We start from the raw sequence: 22,654 nt of genomic DNA, 5'->3' as shown, positions 1-22,654 counted from the left end.
GTAAGGACATGGAGTTTACAGACAAGATGCTTCTAATTCACAACAGCAAACACCAATTTCTTCACTCCACTGGAAAAGAGAAGCACCCTCAGGCACAGAGCCAGGGCTGAATCTTTTATATCCAGTGTTCTGGATAGAAAGAGAAATGACATTTTAAAAGAAAACAGATTGGGAAGCATAACAAAGGGATGCTGAGTAAGAACTCTGTTCTTATGAGTTTTTCCAAAAGTAGTGGTTCCAACTTCTAAATACTCAATAGAGTAACTAGAAAAAAGAAAGAAAAAAACAGACAAAAGTATAAGGCTATAGTATGAGATACGAGTACACATGTGGTTTAGCTGGCTTTCAAAGAAATCACTACCTCACTATTTCCCTATCCCTAGGTAAAATAAATTATCCCTAGATAATTTATCATGTAAAGTTAAAAAGGTTCAAGAAAATTCATAAAGGATATATGCAGGGAAAGAACTGATTTTAAAATATTGTTGGGCACTAATAACTTAGGGATTGTGGTCAAGTATACATTTGCAGGGCCCTTCTGCTATACTATAATAAGCTTCTGAATAAATTACTTAAAAAAAATACTTCTTGATGCATTGCTTAAGCTCCAGGTAGAGAAACAAACCCCAGGAGGCTATGGCAGGAACAGTGCCCTGAACCTGAGCACAGAGGAAAGCAGCAGTTGCCCAGGAGGCAACTACGAACCACGGCGATGGGACAGGCCCGGGGACAGTCAACTTTCAGCAGTGCAGGGAAAGCCCAGCCTGAAAGCAGGATTCCCGGTGGGAACAAAAGTGGTCCTGGGTCTGCAGCATCCTTCCTCCCGGCTTCTAGGACAAACACACACACAAACTTCAAAAAGACCTCAAGATTCCAAGACAGGGTTAGCTAACAAGTGTTAGCACATGACCAAAACTGCACTCTAGGGAACAAACCGTAAGCACTGATTTAGATAGACCGTTAAGGATTCCAGAAACCAGCATTATCAAATACAGAATATAAAACAACTCTCTTTGGTGCTGTTTAAAGATATGGAAAATGAACTAAATAAAATGAATAAGCAAAAAGAGACCATCAAAAAATACTCAAGCAGTATGATGCAGAAATAGGGCTTTTAGAATGGAAGAAATATAATAATTGAAATTGAAAAACTCAAGGGATAGGTGAAATAAAAGGTTCCACACAGCTGAAGAGAAAAATTACTGAATGAGAAGCTAAATCTTGAGGAAGAAATGACTCAGAATGAAACAAAGAAAGACAAGAAAGAAATGATCAAATACAAATGAAAAGCGAATAAAAAGTGAAGTTCTAACATCTATTAACAAAACCGGGAGACAACCGAGATAATGGAAGAGAGATAATACTCAAAGTATTATTGGTGAGAAATTGTCAGCTGGTGAATTACATGAATCCATATATACATGAAACACAGCAAACATAAACAGGATAAAACTGAGAAATTTGCATATCAACACTGCAGTGAAACTGCAGAATCCCAAAGACAAATAAATGACCTCAAAATAAGCCAACACATAACAAAAGGCAGCAAATGAAAGACTGCCTTTAGATTTCCCAAGAGCAGAGCGAAAGCCATGGGACAGTGCAACAGTATGTACACAGAGCCGGGAGGAAACCACTATCCACTGAGCACTCTGAGAGGGGGAAAGAGATGCCTTCACACAGGTCCAACCTGAGAGATGTTACCACCAAAGGGAAAAAATAACTGAAGAAGGCAAGTCTGACCAGAGGAAAGGTATAATATGCAAGAAGAGAAGAGACGCAAGATATCGTAAATATACAAATAAAGTTACAGATACCTTCTGTAAACAATAACAAAGACAGAACAGAACTGAGACACTGAAAACAGCACATAAGCACAGAAGCAGACGGTCTTCACTAGGTGTCCTATGAATTCTGTATTATCCTCAAAAAGGATTAAAATACTTTATCTGATGGACTTTAAAACTGTTATGTGGATACTGTCAGGACAGTCATTAGAAGAACAAAAATAGAGTGCATAACTCCCAAACCAGCAGCCAAAAAATAAAAACCCAACTGAGAACACAAATCAACAAAAACTTCAATCCAAATGAAAAAAAAATTGATCAAACACAGACTTAAAAGAGCTATGTTACAGTATATTTCAAGAAACAAAATTAAAACAAAAACATCACTGTACCAGCCATATAAGAAAACACGGGAGAAAATTCTCCACATTAAAGTCATGAACTCTTGTGTTCCAAAGATACTAAATAGAGAGGCTCCACGCCAGTCCTCATCTGGAAAATGCAAAGTAAGCCACAATAATATGCTACTTCATATCTGCTAGACCTGCAGCAGAATAGTGAAAGTTGGAAGGAAATGGGGCAACAGATAAGCTGTAATAGATTTTCACAACAGAATTTTCTTTAACATTAAAAATTAATTTACTACCACTACATGCAACAAGTAAATTTTAACAACATAACTCAGTGAAAAACGCAAGTTGCAGAATACTTCACACAATATACCATTCTTATCAAGCTTAAAAACAAACAAAACTAATCAACATGCTGTTTAGCCATATACTTAAAATAATAATTATGTATGTGCCAGTATCCATGAAGAATGTTGTTTAGTTCAGCTGATTTTTACCTTTTTAAAAAGAAAATCCTCATCTAAGGATATGCTCATTGATTTTAGAGCGAGAGGAATAGAGACAGACAGAGAGAGACACGCCACCTGTATGCGCCCTGACCGAGGATCGAACAGGCAACTTTTTGGTGCAAGGGACGATGGGCCAACAACTGAACCACCTGGCCAGGGCTTATTTTTACTTTTGGCACAAGACTTTTTCAGTAAACGAAGCAGTTTGCTGTTCTGTGTTCTAGAGCACGCTGTTCATCTCATCTCAGACCGACACTGCACAGCACGGGCCAAGACTACTCCACTCCAGAGAAGAGAATTTGGGACTGTAATCTTCCAGAATAAAGAGTCTTAATCAAAAGCAATTCCAGGTTAAAAGGAAAGGCCTGGACTCCAAGTGATTCTCCAAGGCTTCCTTATAACCTTTCCTAATAATTTTTCTATAAAATTAAATTATTACTAATCTACAATGTGTTTCTTTACTAATGAAAAATGCCTTATACTAAGGTAGAAGTTTTCCTTCATTCAGGTGGCCTTTCTCCTTTCCTACGTCTAAATGGTTTAAATGTTAGACTTTTAAATATCCTGGTTTATGTGACCTTAGATCCAGCAGTGCCCTTTTCTGTCATTTCTGTGACTCAGACAGACATGATTTCCTGTGCCCTTTGTTTAATGAATCTCTACCACCCTGGCCCAGGTTGTCTTCCTCCTCCTATGAGGAAGGTGGCTTCTTTGGTCCTTTTTGCTTCCAAAACATTGCCTGATTTTTGACCTGGGGCACCTCAAAGGCTTGGAAGGTCCCTCCATCCATCAGAGCCTCACAATAATCTCAGAGCAAAGCAGGAACTTCAGTTCCTTGAGATGTATGAGAAGGGATGAAACCGTGAGTTTGACTTACATGTTGTCTTTCTTACGCCTTCCTTCACTTCCTACTTCACTGTTCTTGAAATTCAGGGAACTCACAACTCCACCAGTCACTGAAGCTTTGCCTGGAACAATAAAGGCAGGAAATGAGAAAGAACACGACAAAGGGAAGGAACAAAGGGTCTAATGGGGAAAGAATCTCTCTTCTATAATTAATCTTGACATTCAAAAGAAAGGGCCCCTGGAGTTAAGGAAAATCTCTACCTTAGTCTAAGCCATTGTTCATCTTTAACCACAACTATTCACAGTAATTTAATGTTTGTGCAGGAAACCATTATAATTTACAAAGAACTTTCACATGCATTTTCTCATTTGAGTAGTAGGATGTTGAGAATAGGTAAGTATTATCTTAAAATGCAGCCGCCAAACTTCCCAAAGGTTAGAGAACTTTCCCACGACCACTCAGCCAGCAAGTATCAAAGGAGGGATTAGAACCTCTACGACTCCTCGTTCTAAATCCTTCCATGGCACAAACTGATATAATGGTTTCAACTTGAAACACAGTCTTACTATTTCTTCTTGCACTAGATTTACTTCTTTTGCCAACAGATACAGAAATGCCCTTGCCTGCTGAATGACACAGATGCTGTGATAGGGTTAAATGTTTATTTACCAGAGGCTACCCGAAGGGTAGAAAATCCACACCCAGACAGTTAAGAAACGCATGTACCTTTTTCACATACTCCCCTTTTCTCTTTAAGTCACCCATTATTGCTTGGCATTTATTTAAAACTCGGAAATAACTTCAAGCTTACTGAAAAGTTGTGTAATAATAACAGCACAAAGAATACCATACACTTTTTACCCAAATTCACCTACGATTCCCAGTTAGCCAGTGCACTTAGTCATTCGCGCGCCTTCTACAGACACAAACATCCACTCAACACTTTCTTCTGCACCGTGTGAAGAGACGTTCCGTACATCATGGCTTTTCACATCTCAACGCTTCTGAATGTGTTTCTTTAGAACATGCGTATTCTTAAATAGCCATAGTGTTGTTATCAACCTTAGATTTAATACTGATAAAATATTTTATTTTAATCTACCAGCATTTCAATGAACCCAATGCACATCAGAGCATTTCTTTTCCTCCAAATATGAATCCAGTTCAGGGTCAGGTTATTGCACGTCACTGCCAGCAATCTGAAACACACAGCTTTCCTTTGTCTTTTATTACATTGACGCTTTAGGAAAATATAGTCCTCCCCCCGCTTTTTATATGAATAAAACATTTCCTTTTGACTTGTCTAACATTTCCTCATGACTCAATTCAGGTCATGCATTATCAGCCAAAAAAACACAGAAAGTGATGTTTTCCTCTCCAGGTATCACATCTGAAAGCATACACAGTCCATCTGACCCTCCTTGACAATGCTCATTTTGATCACCCAGCCAAGGTTTTGTCTAATTTCTCCAATGGAAAACTGTTCTTTTTCCCCTGCAACTAATAAGTAATTGATGGGGAGCTACGTTAAGACCATGAAAACACCTTGTCTCACAGCAAAATTTCCCCCTGGCATTAGCGTCCATCGGTGATCCCTGCCTGACCCAAACTTGACTGTAACAGCCAAAACAGGCCGACTATTCCAGCTCCAGCATCCTTCCACACTGTTGGTCCTTACTTAGCTCTGGACATCATTTGTCTGTTTATCTGCTTATGATCAATATGGATACATGAAATCCTGCTCTTTCAATAGCTTATAATTTGTCATTGGACTTAATTATTTTGGTGCTCAAGCTGTCTCAGATTTAGCCAGTGCCCCTCTTTAAGCTGGCTCCTTTATCTTTGTAACACACTCCATCATGTTTTTCTTACTTTTATTTCCTTACTTTTTGACATTAAAAAGAAAGTCCTGGGCTCATCTCGCACCTATGCCATCTCTTCTCTGGATGCCGTCATTTCTCCAGAAGGCTCTGGTTCCTTTCACTGGAGGACATTGTTAGAGACCAAGACCTAGGACAACACAGCTTTAAGGGCACTGTGTGTTTGTGTTGATTCCTTTTCATTTTATGCATGAGTCACATTTTCCTGCTTCTTTGCAAGCTTCTTTTCTATTATATAAGGTAGACAGTTAGAAGGTATTCAGTTTGATTCCAATGGCAGGTAAATTACTGGCAGATCCTCTTAATCCTGCCAGCCTTCGTTTTGTACTTGATAAAGACAGGTCTATTTCAGTTTTGTCTGTAGTTCTAGCACATGGCCCTACTCTAAGGTATGGCCCTTACTCTAAGATGTGGTCTTTCTGGTATCTCAGTGCAATGGCTAAGGTGCTCCATGAAGTCTCTCCACCCTCACTAGGCCAGAACTCTCCATTTCTCTCAGTACTACAACACCTCTGGTATGGCCATTCTCTTCCAAACCTGGTAGCAGCTGCTCTCTGCTAGGTCTCACCTTGTATATATATATATATATACACATTCCAGCTTCTGGGTCCCCCTAGCATAGCTCACTCCTCCCCAGTACCCTGCCATACAAATTCCAGCCATTTGGGTAGCACTGAACATGAGACCCACGTGCCACCTTGGACTCCCCCCCCCAGGAGGAAGGCAGGAAAAGCGCTCGTGCAGAACACCAGGGCAAATGTGGGTCTCACCTCACGTAATTCTCCTCTCTCTAGGATCATACTCCCGGCTGCCAGCTGTCCAATGACAAGCAACGACCGCCTCATGTGGTGCCCCGTTTTCCACTTTACTACAGGAGGACAGTCCAGCACCAGCTTCCTCTTTTCCTCTCCGCCTTCAACATCAGTGACGCGTGGGAAACACGGGGCTGCTCTACTGAAGGAGTTAAGAATCAAACACTTCGAGTGTATAGCAAATGTTCTTTATTGGAACATTTCAAAGAAACTCTCTAACAATCTGTTTCTTAGGAATGCATGTGTTCACTTATATTGCAGCACTGTGGCAAGAGAAATGCTCTCTAGTTGTCAGGCAATTCCAAACAAAATAACAGGAAAATAAATTCTATTTCTTCCACGAAGCTGAGACTCCACCTTGGAGAGCCAGCTGGCCATCACTCCAACACATTTCATTTATTTCTCTTACTCTTCCTCCAAATGGCATAACAAAACACTAGAGTCTATCTAAATAAATGAAAGTTGGTTGCTAGTCTTCATTTTTCTCATTTATGTGCATGGACTTAACATGGGGGTGGAGAGAAAACTCCTTTTCATATAAACCATTTTCTGATGTATTTCTGTTTCTACTTCTAACCACTGGTGAGAAAATAATTAGGAAAAAAACAGTCAAGAAGAAAACTTGCAACCCCAGACACAAAGTTAATCAAGGGGAAATTGGCTAACGAGAACATACTGTAAGTAGAGATGTAATTTTGTAATCACAAGAAAATGGAGAATAGTAGAGCTTTCCCTGCAAAGCCAGCAGATCTGTGCTCGCAGCGCATGCACACACACACACACACACACACACACACACACACACACACACACAAGGCTTCCAAGCAGTGTGCCAGGCAGGAATGGGGGACAACCTCCTTCTTCTTGAGCAGATTTTCTCCACATTAGAAATGTGTATTGCAGCCCATCTGATTCATTTTCTCAGAGAGAATCAATGTGTGGCAAGTTCTTCCTTTCCTTGGTTTTACTTCAAGTTTCCTAGAACTTAAAAGGCCAGCATCTGATGGAAACGCAGGGTCTATTTGACCCTTGGCCCTCCTCACTGTCCAGGCACTCCCTATCCTCACATGTCTCAGTGTCTCCTGGCGGACCCTGCTCAGTTCTGTGTCCTCGTGCTGGCGTGGTTGTGCATATTCTTTTGTAGCTCCCCATCCCCCAGGAATACAGTCAGAGCCCCTGGACTTGATAAAACAAGCCCTCCATAATCTGCCCCCTGCTGACCTTTTCATTTCATCCCCCTGCTGTTTTCTCCACCATCACTAGTGAAAACCTTGAAGCCATTTGCCTTCAGGGAACACCCTTTCCTCCCTTTCTTCTCTTGATTGATTCACTGAGGCTGGACAACCCCTGAAGAATATTTCATGATCACAGTTCAAAGCTGGGTTAGTGTCCCAACCTGCATATTCTCACAGCACCTGTGCTTACCTTTATGCTAATCATTTACTGAGCACTTAGATGTGCTAAGCACTGTGGGCATGTAACATGCATTATCTCACTGCATGCTCACATGAACTCTGGACAGGAGCTGCTGTTACAGAGTATGTACTGATATGAAAACTGGCAGAGAGGCTCAGCAGCTCCCCAGGGTCACACAGCTGGGGACTGAAGGAACCCAAGAGCTTACGGTCTTCCCATGAACAGTACCAAACGCAGTTAGTGGAAGAATTAATAGTATAGCTGGTGTTTCCAAGTAAAGGCCCAGAGTGGCAACAAATGGTGATCTCATGATAATACTAAAGAGGGTAAAATTATATAAAAATGTGAAAAATTCATCAGAATTCTTCAGATGAGGCTATCATAAAGATACTCATAAACTAATATCAACTATGAAACTCATAATAAAGACCAAAGTATTTCACCCACAAAGGGCGACCAGCAAAAATCCAAGAATATCCACATAGCTCAAGAAAAAATTGTTTGTTTAAAAGTAATGGGAGAAACGGACTGCCGCCAAGATGGAGATACTGTGCTTTCTCACACAACCAAGTTTAGAGACAACTAAATATTAGCAACAGAAAACATAGCCAGAACACAGAAAACTGAACTTTTTGGAAGTCTGATAACAACAAATTCTTCAGCCTGACCGGTAAGAAGGGCGAAACCAGCAGCTGGCGGAGCGGGGTTGCACAGGAAAACTTGGTCAGACAGACTCAGGCGCACAGAACCCAGGCGCAGGGTTGGACCTAGTGAGCGACTGAGTGAGCGTCCAAGTGAGCAACCGCGGGGAAACAGCGAGGGAGCAGGACTGCGGGTTGAGTGTGGTCGTGCATTCGTGTGCATATAGACAAGCGAGGGAGTGGGCAATTGGACGGGACCCAGCAGGTCCCCAGCGGCAGCAGGGGGCGCCTCCACATACAGTGTCATAACCCAGCGACTCTGAGTGGCCCAGCCCAGGTGAACCACCTAAGGCTCTGCTCATCACCCAAAGGCACGAAACAGCAGAGGGGACCGCCATTTCCCTGCTCTGACCAAGCCCCCACATACAGTCACAACCCAGCGACCTGGGAGTCCAAGGCTCCGCTCCTCACACTTAACAGGCGCATACAGACCAAAAATGGCTCAAGAAGATCTCAAAGCCCCAGAGCCTATAAATCTAAGCGAGGAAGAAATAGCAAAACTCTCAGATGCACAGTTTAAAACACTGGTGATCAGGATCCTCACAGAACTGGTTGATTATAGCCACAAATTAGAGAAACATATGAAGGTGAAACTAATTGAAATGAATGGAATTGCACAGGAAACCAATAGTGATGAAAAGGAAACTGGGACTCAAATCAATGGAGTGGACCAGAAGAAAGCAAATAATGACCAAACCGAAAAGAGTGAAGAAGCAAGAATTCAAAAAAATGAGGAGAGACTTAGGAACCTCCAGGACATCTTTAAACGCTCCAACATCCGAATTATAGGAGTACCAGAAGGGGGAAAGGAACAGTCACAAGTGGAAAACTTATTTGAACAAATAATAAAGGAGAATTTCCCCAATCTGGCAAAGGAAATAGACTTCCAGGGAATCCAGGAAGCTCAGAGAGTCCCAAAGAAGTTGGACCCAAGAAGAAACACACCAAGGCACATACATCATCATTACCTTAGCCAAGATTAAAATGAAGGAGAGAATCCCAGAAGCAGCAAGAGATAAGGGGACAGTCACCTACTAAGGAGTTCCCATCAGACTGTCAGCTGATTTCTCAAAAGAGACCCTACAGGCAAGAAGGGGCTGGAAAGAAGTATTCCAAGTCATGAAATCCAAAGACCTACAACCAAGATTGCTCTATCCAGCAAAACTTTCATTTAGAATGGAAGGGCAGATAAAGTGCTTCTCAGATAAGATCAAATTCAAGGAGTTCATCATCACCACGCCCTTATTATATGAAATGTTAAAGGGACTTATCGAAGAAAAAGAAGTTAAAAAAACATGAACAGTGAAAGGACAACAAACTCACAGTTATTAACAACCACACCTAAAACAAAAGCAAACTAAAAGGACAGCTAGATCAGGAGTGGAAACATAGAAATGAAGATCTCAAGGAGGGTTAGCAACAGGGGAATAGGAGGAGGAGAAGGGGAAAGAAGGTACAGAAAATAAGTAGCATAGACAGTAGATAGAAAATAGATGGGGGGCAAGAATAGTATGGGAAATGTAGAATCTAAAGAACTTGAGACACATGGACATAAACTAAAGGGGGGGTAATGGTGGAGACGGGGGGGTATGGTGGAGGGGAATGAAGGGGGAATAGAACAACTGTAATGGCATTATCAATAAAAAAATAAATTTAAAAAAGTAATGGGAGAAACGGAGAAGAATATTCTTACTAGTGACAAAAAAATATGTACTACATCAAAGATGAAAAGAACCTCTCAGAGGGAAGAATCTGAAAAATTTATGTAATTACATCAATCTAGGATTCCATTCTCAAAAAGTCCATATATAGTACAGTCAACAGGATCGATGCTCTATTTGGGGTGACAGGTTACTTCCTTCACTAACTGAGCAAGTGAAGATTAGTGAACAGGCAAAAATCCTATTGTACTCCATCTGGGCCCTCTATGTCATTGACCTAATATGCTCATTTCTGGCTCCAGATTGCAGAGTTGGGGGACAGAAGGAGGAGCCATGAAGAGGAATGTCAGTGACCAGCTGCCTCACAAAGCCACACTGATATCTCATGAACAGTAAGTCAGCGAGGATGACTATTTCAGGACAGCGTATCCTCTCACACAGGTAGCCCTTCTTCACGTTGCAGACCTTGACTATGAAGGAGGACATACAACCTTGTGTCATAAGAAATATCACCGAGGGTCAAGGTGATCAATCCTGGGTCCTACACTTCTGGGGAAATTTAAGGAAAAGGATCCAAAGTAGATATGTAAATATCACTGAAACCTCATACAAGGTATGAAACTCACATAAAAGGCTTAACCTAGGGAACAAAAAACAAGGAAGACTACTATTTCATATCATTTTAAACACTACCCTGCAAAGAAGAATGGGCAGTTTTTCTAGTTCCACCAAAAAAAAGTGGAGAGAAAACACTTTTAACCAAAAATTTGAGAATTTCGGCTTCAATATGAAGACTTCCAAAAGCAAAAAATTTTACCAAGGAATATGCATATACCATGACATGATTGCTATGATAACTACCAAAGTGCAGAGCTCCCACACTGATATTTGGGTAGTATTGGTGTTCATGACTCTGCCCCATGGAAGTTCTGATAATAACAGATAACACGGAAGGAAGACCTGCCCTGCTAGTACTGTGGGATCATACTCGGTCTCCTCTGTTTTAAAGTCCAGTCTCTTAACCACATGAAACTTACTACCTGCCTCATGAAGTTCTTGGAAGGATTCAGTAGGCTAATTATAAAATATTTAACCTGTGCCCATCACATAGTAAGCACTTGGTAAATGTTAGCTATTATTATCCTATTTAACTTTGCCTGGGCTGACTTCCTCCAGTTATTCAGTCTCTGATTCTATCAAAGCCAAGACAGGGACGTTTTGTCAATGAGGCAGATACAACTTCAAGATGGAAAAGAACTGGTCGTATGTCTGACCATTCAGCCCATCCATACCCATGCACTCCCCCAAAAGACTTTTACGGAGTGTCCACCATGTGCGGAGCACTGGGGCAGGCCCTGTGTGGAATACGAAGATGAAATGACATAGCTGTGCTCAAAGAACCTCATCATCTTATCACTAACCCCACTATGTGCCAGGCGCTGTTCAGAGCAGCCCGAGCCCCATGTGCCCCTGTGTGGGTCTGCGTGTGCATATGCTCCTTTAACTCTCACGACAGCCCTTTAAAGTAAGCACTATTTACCATCCTCAGGGAGAAGCCGAGACGCAGAGAGGACATGCAACTTGCCCTCCGTTACACAGCTTATAATTGCGGAGCTAGGACTCAACTCCAGGCTGTCTGACTCAGAGTCTGGGGCTCTTCCCCACTTGATATACTGTCTCCCCGAAGACCTGACCACACAGAACCAGAGCAAGGACAGACCATGAGAAGGGCGCGACAGGAACATAACTGCCGTGCAGTGCTCATGCGTGATGAGTGCTATCTCTACAGCTCACAGAAGCCACGCGCCCTTTCACCACAGAACAACATGTGTAAGCACGCCGTAACAACCCAGACCTGAAGGCACCCTCAAACCACCTGTGTTGCCACTCCGACGAGCCATCTCAGTAATTTTGCACATGCTGAGGGAAAGAGGCGGGCTAAGCATGTGGGCTTACAAGTCAGACACCTGGGATTCCACGACAGGTCCTCCAGTGTGGCCTTTCTCTGTGCTTCGGTACCCTGGTTATACTGATTAAATGAGATCATTTATGTAAAGAGCTCAGTTCCAGTGCCTGGCACTAAAAATTATATAATTAAAACAATAAATAAATAATCAAAATTGCTCTTCTAGTTAATCCTGAGCTGTATGGGAAAACACCAACAAGCAGACAATATCTGTGTACACACCCAAGAGAATGCTGTCTGTACTATTCAAAATACACCATGGATCATTAAAATATCAATAGATGAGAACTACTCCAACTCAAAATGTATTATAAACCTGTGTTTCAAAAGGCTTAGAAATTTTTTTTAAAAACTCATCAAATTTAAGTGGTAAGAACAGCTGTTAGGTATGTACCGAGGGCCTACCCTGTTCATGGCCCTAGAACAGGCACTTCACAGATGTTATTCAATCTTCAAAACCACTCAGAGGTTCACAAAACGATCCCAGTTTTGCAGATGAGGATTCTGAGCCTCAGGGTTAAGTGATGGGCTCTACGTTGCATGACAATAAGCAGCAGAGACTGCGACTTAACATGGAAAGACTCACCACTGAGGCCAGCGGGGACAGAATCTCAGGGCCACACAGACACTGCACAAAGCCTTTCCTTGGCGATCAGAATTTCACTGAGTAAACATGCAGTGAAATCCATCTCTCACCCCCAAGATGTGCTTTAATGGTCATGGTATGTCCACCCACCAAAGTGACATAACAGTATAGATCTCATTCTATCATTCAGTTTAGTCTTAATGTCCCCCGAGAACTCTGTCAGAGGGGAGTAATTTACAAATTGCTATGGTTATTCAAAAGTGACTAGATTTCCACGACAACAAATTGGGTTTTAGATCTGGGACAATAGTGAAAATGAGGCAACATCAATGTGTCATGAAGTTACAAAACATGTGCTAGGGTGAGAGTGGACAGAGAAGGAACATGTAAACCAAAATATCCTTTTCTAATTTTGCTTAGAGCAAAGCATTCTTATCACAAATAGCAAATCTGTGACTCTCACACTTTCTTATTCACGGTTTTCTATTATGTCTCCTGCCCTTAAAAAGAAGAAGGCAGAATGAACGTTCACTGTGTAACTCCTAAGACATGAGTCTGCTTCTAATACTTGAATATAAACTCCACCCTGAAGGAAGGGTCCATGGTTTTGGTCACTACTGTATCCTCAGCACCTGGACACAGCCAGGTGTCCAGGCCTTCAGTAAATAGGGGGAGATGTTCCTACCCAGCACAATACAGAAATACAGAAGAGAAAAGGTGTAAAGAGCTGCCAGCGGAATGATTACTTATCGAATCCCAGCAGGCCTCAGCACCAAACTGCTCTTTGGAACCTAATAGCTACAGAAATGTGAGATTATGGGAGACTTTTTTTTTGAATGAACACATAATATGCTTTGGGGGCAAAAATGCCTCCCAACTTCTTTTGACTATTCATAATATTTGCCAATATTTTGAAATACTGGTCTAAAATATGCCTCCTAATCTGCTACCTCAGACATAGGAATCACAATCCCATATGCAAAAAAGTCACTGCTAGCATTATGCTAAATGAGGCCGACACAACGAAGACCAAAGCTGGACCAACTCTAATTTAATAGAGACACAGACAGACTGTAAACGAGTAATTACAATTCCGTGCAATGAGAGCTTTCAGCAAAGCAGCACCAAGAGCTGGGTGTGCAGAGAAGGGGATAACTAACCCTGCTGCACATTTCAGTCCCACGCTGTGAGCAAGAACCTTTCTTTCCCCACCATCCTTTGCAATTTCCTGCCGGATCCTCATTATTTTCTTTAAAGTGATAAAGCAGCACAGTCCATCTATATACTAAATACTTAGTCATCATGCTCCTCAATTATCATCCCACCCCGATGAAAAGCTGCACATCGCTTTCCTGTATGCTAGTTAGATAGGAAGTTCTTAAATTAATGGTCAGCTGCACTGTGATACTGGCTGCTAAGACACACACACAACTTGAGGGTTTAAGCTGTATGAGAGATTTGGGGCCCTACTATTTCCTCCAAAATCCATGGCCTTCTTATAGCCGACTAAAATTATATTTAACGTTCTGTCCAAAGTCTTAAAGATACATGCTAAGTGAACAGTTTATCTAAAATCAGGACACCATCATGAGCAGTTTGTTTATTAAATGATTTAAGTGCTAGCCATCTCCAAGAGAGATTTAAGGTAACATACAATAAAAGACGTATTTCCACATATTTGCACCTGGAAGGAATAGGCACAGGTGTAAAGCCATGAAACTAAAAAAAGAAGCTGATTTTCCAACTACCAGATAATGCTATTGGTGTGCTTGAACAAGAAAATGGTATCAGAAGTCCTAAGAGCCAAAGCATAAAAGGAGAATGGGGCAGGCCACATAATTCTGGTCAAAGGAATATTATAAAGGGTTTCCACCCTAAGGACTGAGAAACAGAGTCATCTTTTCCACAATGGCTTGTACAACATGTGTAGAAGCACTGTCACATGGTCTCTTACATTTTTACTATGTAAAATCTGTGAGTGTAACATCAAAGTGTAGCTCAAAGAAGGTCCTCGGGGAGGCAATGGTAATGTATAAACCAAATAAGTACTTTTGGTTTATACCAAGTTTGAAAATACTAAGCAAGATGAATAAAAACGTATTGGGTAGGAAGGTATCACAGAGAAGTTGGTCCCCAAAATGGGGCTTTCCAGGAAAGACCATTCAGATGGGAGCTTTTCAGAAATAACTGACGTGAAAGGTTTTCAGAATGCCAACAACTAGGTCACTACCCAGAAGGCTATCATCTCATCCAGCTGCAGCAGGCACGGTTTACACATCAGGACCCTTACTTGCAGATTGCTCGGTGACTTATCGCTGAAGACCCCATGATCACCCACCCAACCAGAAAGGGAGGAGCAACCCTAAAGTGTACTCAAGGCTTTATTTCCTATTTTAAAAGGAACATACTCGGACCACCTGTTTGTGCTTTGGTCTCTTTTATTAGCTTTTACTTTTCTTAACAGTAACAAGCTCTTCTATTTGGGTAAAGTGCCACACTGAATATCTGGTTACCGTGATAAATTCCTTTATCCCTATATTCCAAGTGTATTCTAGTCATTACAAAGAAACTTCTGGAGCCTTAATATCCTGAATGAGAGATGTGAAAGGGGGCACAGAGACTGGTGGACATGCTGACCTGTCATCTCCCTGCACAGCCCTGTTTGCCCCGCCCCCTTTTCATTTTCTCCCATGAAGCCCTCTCACGAGAACAGGGTCCCCACTGTGCTTACGGCAGCACAGGAGAGTGAGCACAGGGCTGCTGGGCACGAAGTGTGACAGGACAGAACTGACCGCCTGAAACTACTGCCTCAAGTTCAGATCAGGCCAAGAACAAGCCTCAGAACAACAAACTGGACCAAAAAGGAGTACACTTAAGTTGAAAACACAGCACTTGATCTGAAACAAGAAGTTTGAGCCTACTCAACAGCTCGAAGGAGCACTATTTTTCCCTAATACCGGTAATAGTCTTCGCTTTCTTCAGCACCATACTCTAAGACTGCCCACTGCAGCAGCAGCTGTATTTATTATTGGCTTGATAGACCATTTTCTTGTGCCCTTTTTAAAATACTAGCTACTTCCATCCTTTGAAACATGTGCTGAAAAAAGGAATCAGCAAATATTACTGCAAGCACAATATTTGATTTTCGCTGTGAGATGAACTTTGACTCAAACCTTCTCCACAACAATGGACACAATGGCTACCCCAGTGATACTTCAGGGGCACTGCATGAAACTGGGGCTACTGAAAAAACTGGTAACCTCTTATGGGTTTATTCCAGTCTTCTGAATGTCAAGCTAGATTTTCCTTCCACTCTTTACAGTATAATACCAACCTGCAGGACTTAAAAGTGGAAGGTAAGATTGAATTTGAAGTATCATCTGACCAGCAGTTGGGGAAACCCATTGCTGTTATAAAGTGGTGAAAATAAAAGCAGAGGCCTTCCCTGAAGAACAAGTGAAGGGACAAGTTGGGTGCACTGTTCTCACAACCAGAGTGTAAATCTCCGGCTGCCATAGGTCACAGCCCAACAGGGAGTGTACGCAACCAACGTGAAGTGTTTTATCTGACTCACCCCCAAAGATGTGGAAAGAAATGTTCATCTGGAAACCGGAGATAAAATAAACATACTAGTGTTGTAACTGCTCAAAACATCATGCTATTGGACAAGAAACAAGCCCGCTGTCAGGGAGTCTCCTGTGCCACGAAGGACACGTCTGGCTCTACTGAAAAAGGTGCTGTTGTAAAAGAGATATTCTGTCCCTGCAGTGAATTTAAGTGTGACTTTCAAGCCTTACAGCCTGGAGATGATGTGCAATTCACAACCAGGACAGAAATGGTAAAGAGGTTGCAACAGATGTCAGCCTATTGCCTCAAGGAACAGTCACTTTTGAAGATATCAGCACTGAACATTTTGAAGGAACTGTAACCAAAGTTATTACAAAAGTATCCAGTAAAAACCAGAATGATCTATTGCCGGGACACATTAAAGTTCACTTTGTAATTCCTAAAGAACTTCCTTTTGAAAATAAAGATGCCAGATCCAACGTGACCCCATTGGAAGGCGGTCATGTTAGGTTTAATATTTCAACAGACCAATGTGATAAATTAGAACAAGCAACCAACACAGGAGTTCTATCAAATACATTTCAGTTCATTAATGAAGCCAGAGAAGTGGGTATAATTGCAGCCATGAGAGATGGTTTTGGTTTCATCAAGTGTGTGGGTCATGATAATTGTTCTTCTACTATAGTGAAATCCCCGGTGGGAACCAGTTCCGTATTGCAAATGAAGGGAGTTTCCTGTGGCTCCTGATATTCTCACTGCCCAAACAAATCACGCTTTGGGATTATAAAACTTCCCAAAGGCAGTTTTGTTCCATATCCATTCCAATCATGATTTGCTAGGCACTGTAGAAAAGGAAGCCACTTTTTCCAGTTTCCTAAAACCACTAGCCCAAATAAAGGCAAACTAAAGAAGACTAAGGATCATTGCTTGGGGTACTGAGTGAAACTGACTATTCCTTTTCAAGCCAAGGATGTGGATGGATCTACTTTTCCTCAAAGAGGGGATAAAGTTGAATGTAGCACTAGTGAAAAACAAGCCTGGACAGCAGATTGCCATCTTTGTGTGACTTTTAGGTCATAATTATAACTCCAAGAGGCTTTTGGGTTATATGGCAACTCTGAAAGATAATTTTGGACTTATTGAAATAGCCAATCATAATAAGGAAATCTTTTTCCATTACAGTGAGTTCTCTGCTGATGTCAACAGCCTGGAATTGGAGGACTTGGTCAAGTACAACTTGTCCAAAGGCAAAGGAAACAAAGTCATTGCTGAAAAGTCAACAAAACACAGCTGCTGAATGGCATTATTGAAGAGGCTGATCCTACCATCTACTCTGGTGACGCCCCGTGAGGAGTGTTGATTCAACACAGACTGAGCACCAAAGAATGATTGAGATCGCGGAGGAAGGAGATATGAAAGGCGAGATCTATCCATCTGACATAGTTGGAATGGCTAACAATGGGGGTTGCCTGCAGAAAGGGAAAAGTGTCAAGTTCCAATTGTGTGTCCTAGGCCAAAATGCACACACTATGGCCTACAACATCACACCCCTGTGTAGGGTCACTGTGGAGTGTGTGAAAAATCAGTCTGGCTTCATTAACTATGAAACAGAAGACAGCAAGATGCTCTTTTTCCATGTGAACTTAGTTCGGAATGGCGTGGAGCTACAGGCTGGAGAGGAGGTGGAATTCTCAGTGATTTGTAATCAGCGCACTGGCAAGTACGGTGTTTGCAACACTTGGCGAGGCTGTGAGGGCCCCAAGGCTGTCGAGGCTGCATGATCTAACAGGCTGGTCAGTCACTTGAAGGACATCACCCTGGATGATGCCAGTGCTCCTTGCCTACTGGCTCTTCATCAGCCAAGGGGGCCAGAAAACTCAATGGAATTTGGTGCAGAAAGAAAGAGCCTGCAGGCTGGTGTCACTGACCAACCACATCCACAAAGCACATCATTAACACACTAGGATCAAGTTGGGGGATTCTGGTGAAGGGTTCTGAATATCTCTCTCTTTATCCTCCTAAAATCTAGAATAATTATTCTACTGAGCCATGACACCAGTTTTAACACCTTCATGTTATGTTTAAAAAGTAAATGGATTTTGGAAAACTATTTTAAAATTATGCCCAGCTGCAGCCTTGAAGTGACACTATATTAATATCTATTTTAGGAGCTTTATTTGGTACACTTAATGCAACTGGTAATTGCAATCCACTTCGCCTGTGTAAGTGAAAAATATAGACTGTTATCTTGTTGGCCCTATGAAATTCTGCACTTTTTCCTTTTTCTGCTTCTCTTTTCTTTTCCTGATCATTGTGCAATTCTGAGGACAATATGAGGGTAAACTATATTAAAAATTCCAAAAATTCGTAGAGGCAAATCTTGTCACAGTCCACTTTATTGAAGTTCGGTTTTATTTCCAGGAAAATTATCTTCCAGAGTAGCCTCCCCCCTCTCTGGAATGGGGGGAGGGCAGTAAATTTACTACAGTTAGTATGTGTGCTGCAGAATTTCATGCAAATGAGGTGAGCGAGCCTTGTGATAATTTAAATGTATTTGAACAAATAAAAGGACAAATGCACAAATTTGTTACTGCTTAGATCACTACAGCTTCTAGGACCCAGTTTCTTTTACTGATTTAAAACAAAAGTAATTTTAAAGTTGTGCCTGAAACGAATCTTGTTTTTTTAATAAGTAGCCACCTGGTTCCTGTGTCCTGTAAAACACACGCACTTGGCCCTTTGTGTAGCTCCTGTTCAACTTTCCATCATAGAAACAGATCAAACCTGGTTTCTTGGCTCTCATCTTGAACTTGCTACATATAGGGCCTGGCCAGTGGACCGAAGGCTTTGACTAAGATGACGGGTCAGCTCAGGAGGTGTAAGGAACAGTGCTTTTATGTTCCCCACTGTCATTTGACATTTTGATCTTCTCTGGGTAAAGAGGCCATTTATCTTTGCAAACACAAAACAGTTTTGCTTTCTCCATTTTCTGCTAATGGTGAAATAATGGAAGCAAGTAAAGTTTTAGTGATTTTTAAGGCATACCAGACATACAAGAATAATGCCCCATTGAGTATATTCTGCGAAATGCTGCTACAAACTATTTTCTTAAAACAGTATCTAAATTCTTAATGGGCTGATTCATTGATACTGCTCTGTGGCTCACCTTGGAGAATTAGAAGACCTCCAGGACTAAGCCTTCAGCTGGAAACCTGACTCTTCTGCAAGCCAGCTCTGGTGCCTGAGATGTACTCACATCTCTGATTCAGCCACTTCGGGGCAAGGGGACTAAGCCTAGTCTTAGTGGGTGTCCTAGGCATTCAAGACACTTAAGGATGTGGTGTTAAAGTAGGAGATTTCCGAGGCAGAATTTCTAACTAGGCAAATGTAGTTCATGGTAATATATTAGACATAGTTTTTATACATTTATCTATATTGATATCCTTTTCTTTTTTCTACCATCAATTCCTCCCCCCCTTCCACATCCATTCCTTGTAATCAGAAACTTGATTTCCTCTGTGCTAATGACCAACTAATTCAGAATATGGTTTAAAGCAGGGGTATCAAACTCATTTTCATCAAGGACCACATCAGCCTCACGGTTGCTTTTAAAGGGCTGATTATAATTTTAGGACTGTATAAATGTAACTACTCCTTAACTAGGGGCAAGGAGCTCAGTGCTGCTGCTGGATAAAACAAGGTGTGGGCCAGATCTGGCCGGTGGGCCTTGCGTTTGCCACCTGCGGTGTAAAGGAATAACAGGTCCTTGGAACTATCAGGAATATTTGAGTTTAAAAATGATTAAATATTGAAATATTTGCATAAAAGTTTGGCAAAGCACCTTTCACTATATTAGACCATGTTTTTACTTAGTGCATTAAACTATTTGTTTTAATTACAAAAATATTTACACATGTTTACATTAAACATTGCAAGTGCTAATGCCCTTAGAAAGAATGCAGGTTCTTCTAATTCTACCACTTAAAGATAACTGAAGGGAACATTTTGATTAATGCCTTTCCAGGTTTTCCCCATGTTACATAGTTTCATTATTGAAATGTTAACCTTATGAATTCTATTATAGCCTGTTTTCATATGTTTTTGCCCCAAGTCAGTATATTTCTTTGTCACGGTCACACAATATTCCATTGTACAGATGAATAATAACGCGTCCGGCCATCACCCTTTGGAAGGCCATCTGGGTTGCTTCCAGTGCTCAGTTTCAAACAATGCTCACTAAGCATCCTCAGAGCTCAATCTCTGAACACAGCTCTTATCATTTACTTAGAAATTACTCCCAGAAATAGGTTCACTGAGTCAAAGTATCGACACATTCTTCTCATTTAGTCACGGGAGGCCTTGTAGGCAAAACAACCCTCTGAATTTTCCCACTCTGTTCCTGTTGCATGTACTGTTACTCTAATTATTATCTGGTTCCCAAGATATTCAGATCCTATAGTCTACTGGACAACTTTGGTTCAGTAAGTTATCTGGCTTGGCATAACATCTGAGTCCTTGAAAACAAGATCTGAAGTCATCCTGTCTATTCACCCTTTTGTGTTTTTACATTTTTAACCATCTGTCATTTCTCTGGGATCTCTAACTGAATGACTGATGTCAATCACCAAATATTCCAGGACCTGTGCTGACTGTATCTAATCTTTAGTTCAAACCTGCTTTGCTCCCCACCCCCGGCAACGTTCTAACCCTCAAGCAGAGTGACTCCAGGAGGTTTGGAAGCTCAGAGCAAGTATCTCCAAATCTCACACCCTCCCCTACTGCGAAGGATGCCGATGCAGCAGCTTTCTCATGACATGTTCTGTGGGACACTATTCCTGTGAGAAGGCTCACCTAGGGCAGCGTCTGTGACAAAACATTGACTGCTCTGCCCCCGCCCCTCTCATGTAACACTTGAGATGTAACACTTAATCTACCGACTACCTCCCTGTTTATTTTTGCAAGACCAAGGTGTCAGTGAAACAACAAGGCAGCAGCATTTGTTAAAATCAGAGTCTTTCCCAAGTGGGACAGTAGTGCAGCTCAGGACATTTTCTGGACTATAACTCTCATCCACATGGTCCCATCAGGACCAGCGAAGCTACAGAGCTGAATCTGAGATGAGCAGTAGCTTCATTGTCGGAGCACAGCTGCCATCCAGGAAGGTAGCTGGGACCGCCAATGTTCCCGGCACATCATTAAGCTCATACTGTATCTACCGAGTCACTCGTATTCAGTGCACGTCAAATGCCTGGACCAGTGTCAGGTAAGCACTGGACATGATGCAGACAAACGCAAAGAGCGTTGGTGTTTCCTGTGGGGGTGCCGTTAGCATTCTGGAGAGGACGACCCTTCATTGGGTGGGACTGTCCCAAGGACAGAGGGTCGTTTAGTAACCATACCCTCAGGACATTGAATGCTAACATACACACCCTCACAACAACCACAAATGTCCCCACAGGTTTCAATATGCCGGTGGGGGGACGGGGGACCTCACTGAGAACCTCTGATTCTACTTGTTGAGATGGAATTCACACTCAGGAAATGGCAGAAAATAGTATTAACCCGGCTATGGAATTGTGCAGTGCAGCTGTAAGAACCACGAAGGATCAAAGGAGATCAAGGAAGCAGACAGCACAGCACAAGCTTTGATGTCAACGGGGAAATGGGGACCTGTGGCCTCTCTCAGGCGTCCAGCCCACAGTGAAAATGTGCTGCGAAATGCTTTCTCTTAAGACATCCTGGATTTCCTTGCTTTAAGCTGATTATGGGAACTAATACCAGTAAAGCACATCCTACACACTTGGCGATGGCAACTTTTCAAAACGCTGTTATTGTTCCTGCCTTCCTGTTCAGGACAAGTTTTCTCCTTGCATCCTGGGTCTCCAGGGAGGGCAGGAAAGCAGTGAGAGTCTTGGTGAAGGTGAAGGACGCTGCCAGATGGGCCTGCTGGGGCTGCTTCAGAGAGCTAAATCGGAAGCACCACCAGTTCACCACAGGACTGACCCTCGCTCGACCCTGAGGAGCCCAGAACCTGGTTCCTTTCTGCCCAGTCAGCTGCGGTCAAAGGGCCATTGTTTCCAGAGAACCAGTGTGTTTAAGCCTCTGGGAACAATGGCCCTTGTTGATCTACTGCGCTGAGATGAATACGGTCACTGACTGTGCTCAACCTTAGCCACAGTCAGTGCCTGTGCCCTTTACTGCGCGGCACTGAGGGGGGTGTGTACTCTGATAGCATCGTTAGGCTCAGGTGAGGCTCAAAAGGCCACTGAGTGAGCACCTCTTACATCCTGCTCACAGCTCACGGTATGTGAGCTATTATATGGGCGTGATTCTCAAACTCCTGGAGCTTACTTAAAATGCAAAGAGCTTCTTTGAAATGCAGATTTCCAGGCCTTGAAAAGTCTGACTCAGTAAGCTGTGGGGGCAGGAACCTGTCTGTGCCTTAACCAACTGCAGGCCTTTCTGGTACGGGGGACCCATGAGCACAGTGTTGAAAGACTGCCACAGAGTAAGAGTAAACTGAACAAAAAACCTAGCATCTTCTTGACATTTTATATCCTACCTCCGTAAAA

General features: G+C 42.2%; 1 protein-coding gene and 1 pseudogene across 1 annotated transcript in view; one reads left to right on the top strand and one right to left on the bottom strand.

The window, feature by feature from the left end:
* The window catches only part of LOC119059998 (uncharacterized), a 182,473-nt gene that overhangs the window by 76,866 nt on the left and 82,953 nt on the right, over positions 1-22,654 (bottom strand). The window lies entirely within an intron of this gene.
* LOC119060000 (cold shock domain-containing protein E1-like) lies at positions 15,671-18,046 on the top strand (annotated as a pseudogene).

The sequence above is a fragment of the Artibeus jamaicensis genome, unplaced genomic scaffold (assembly GCF_021234435.1).
Source record: "Artibeus jamaicensis isolate MK-2021 breed Jamaican fruit bat unplaced genomic scaffold, CSHL_Jam_final contig_332, whole genome shotgun sequence".
NCBI classification, from domain to species: domain Eukaryota; kingdom Metazoa; phylum Chordata; class Mammalia; order Chiroptera; family Phyllostomidae; genus Artibeus; species Artibeus jamaicensis.
This window is presented reverse-complemented; position numbering and strand designations above follow the sequence as displayed.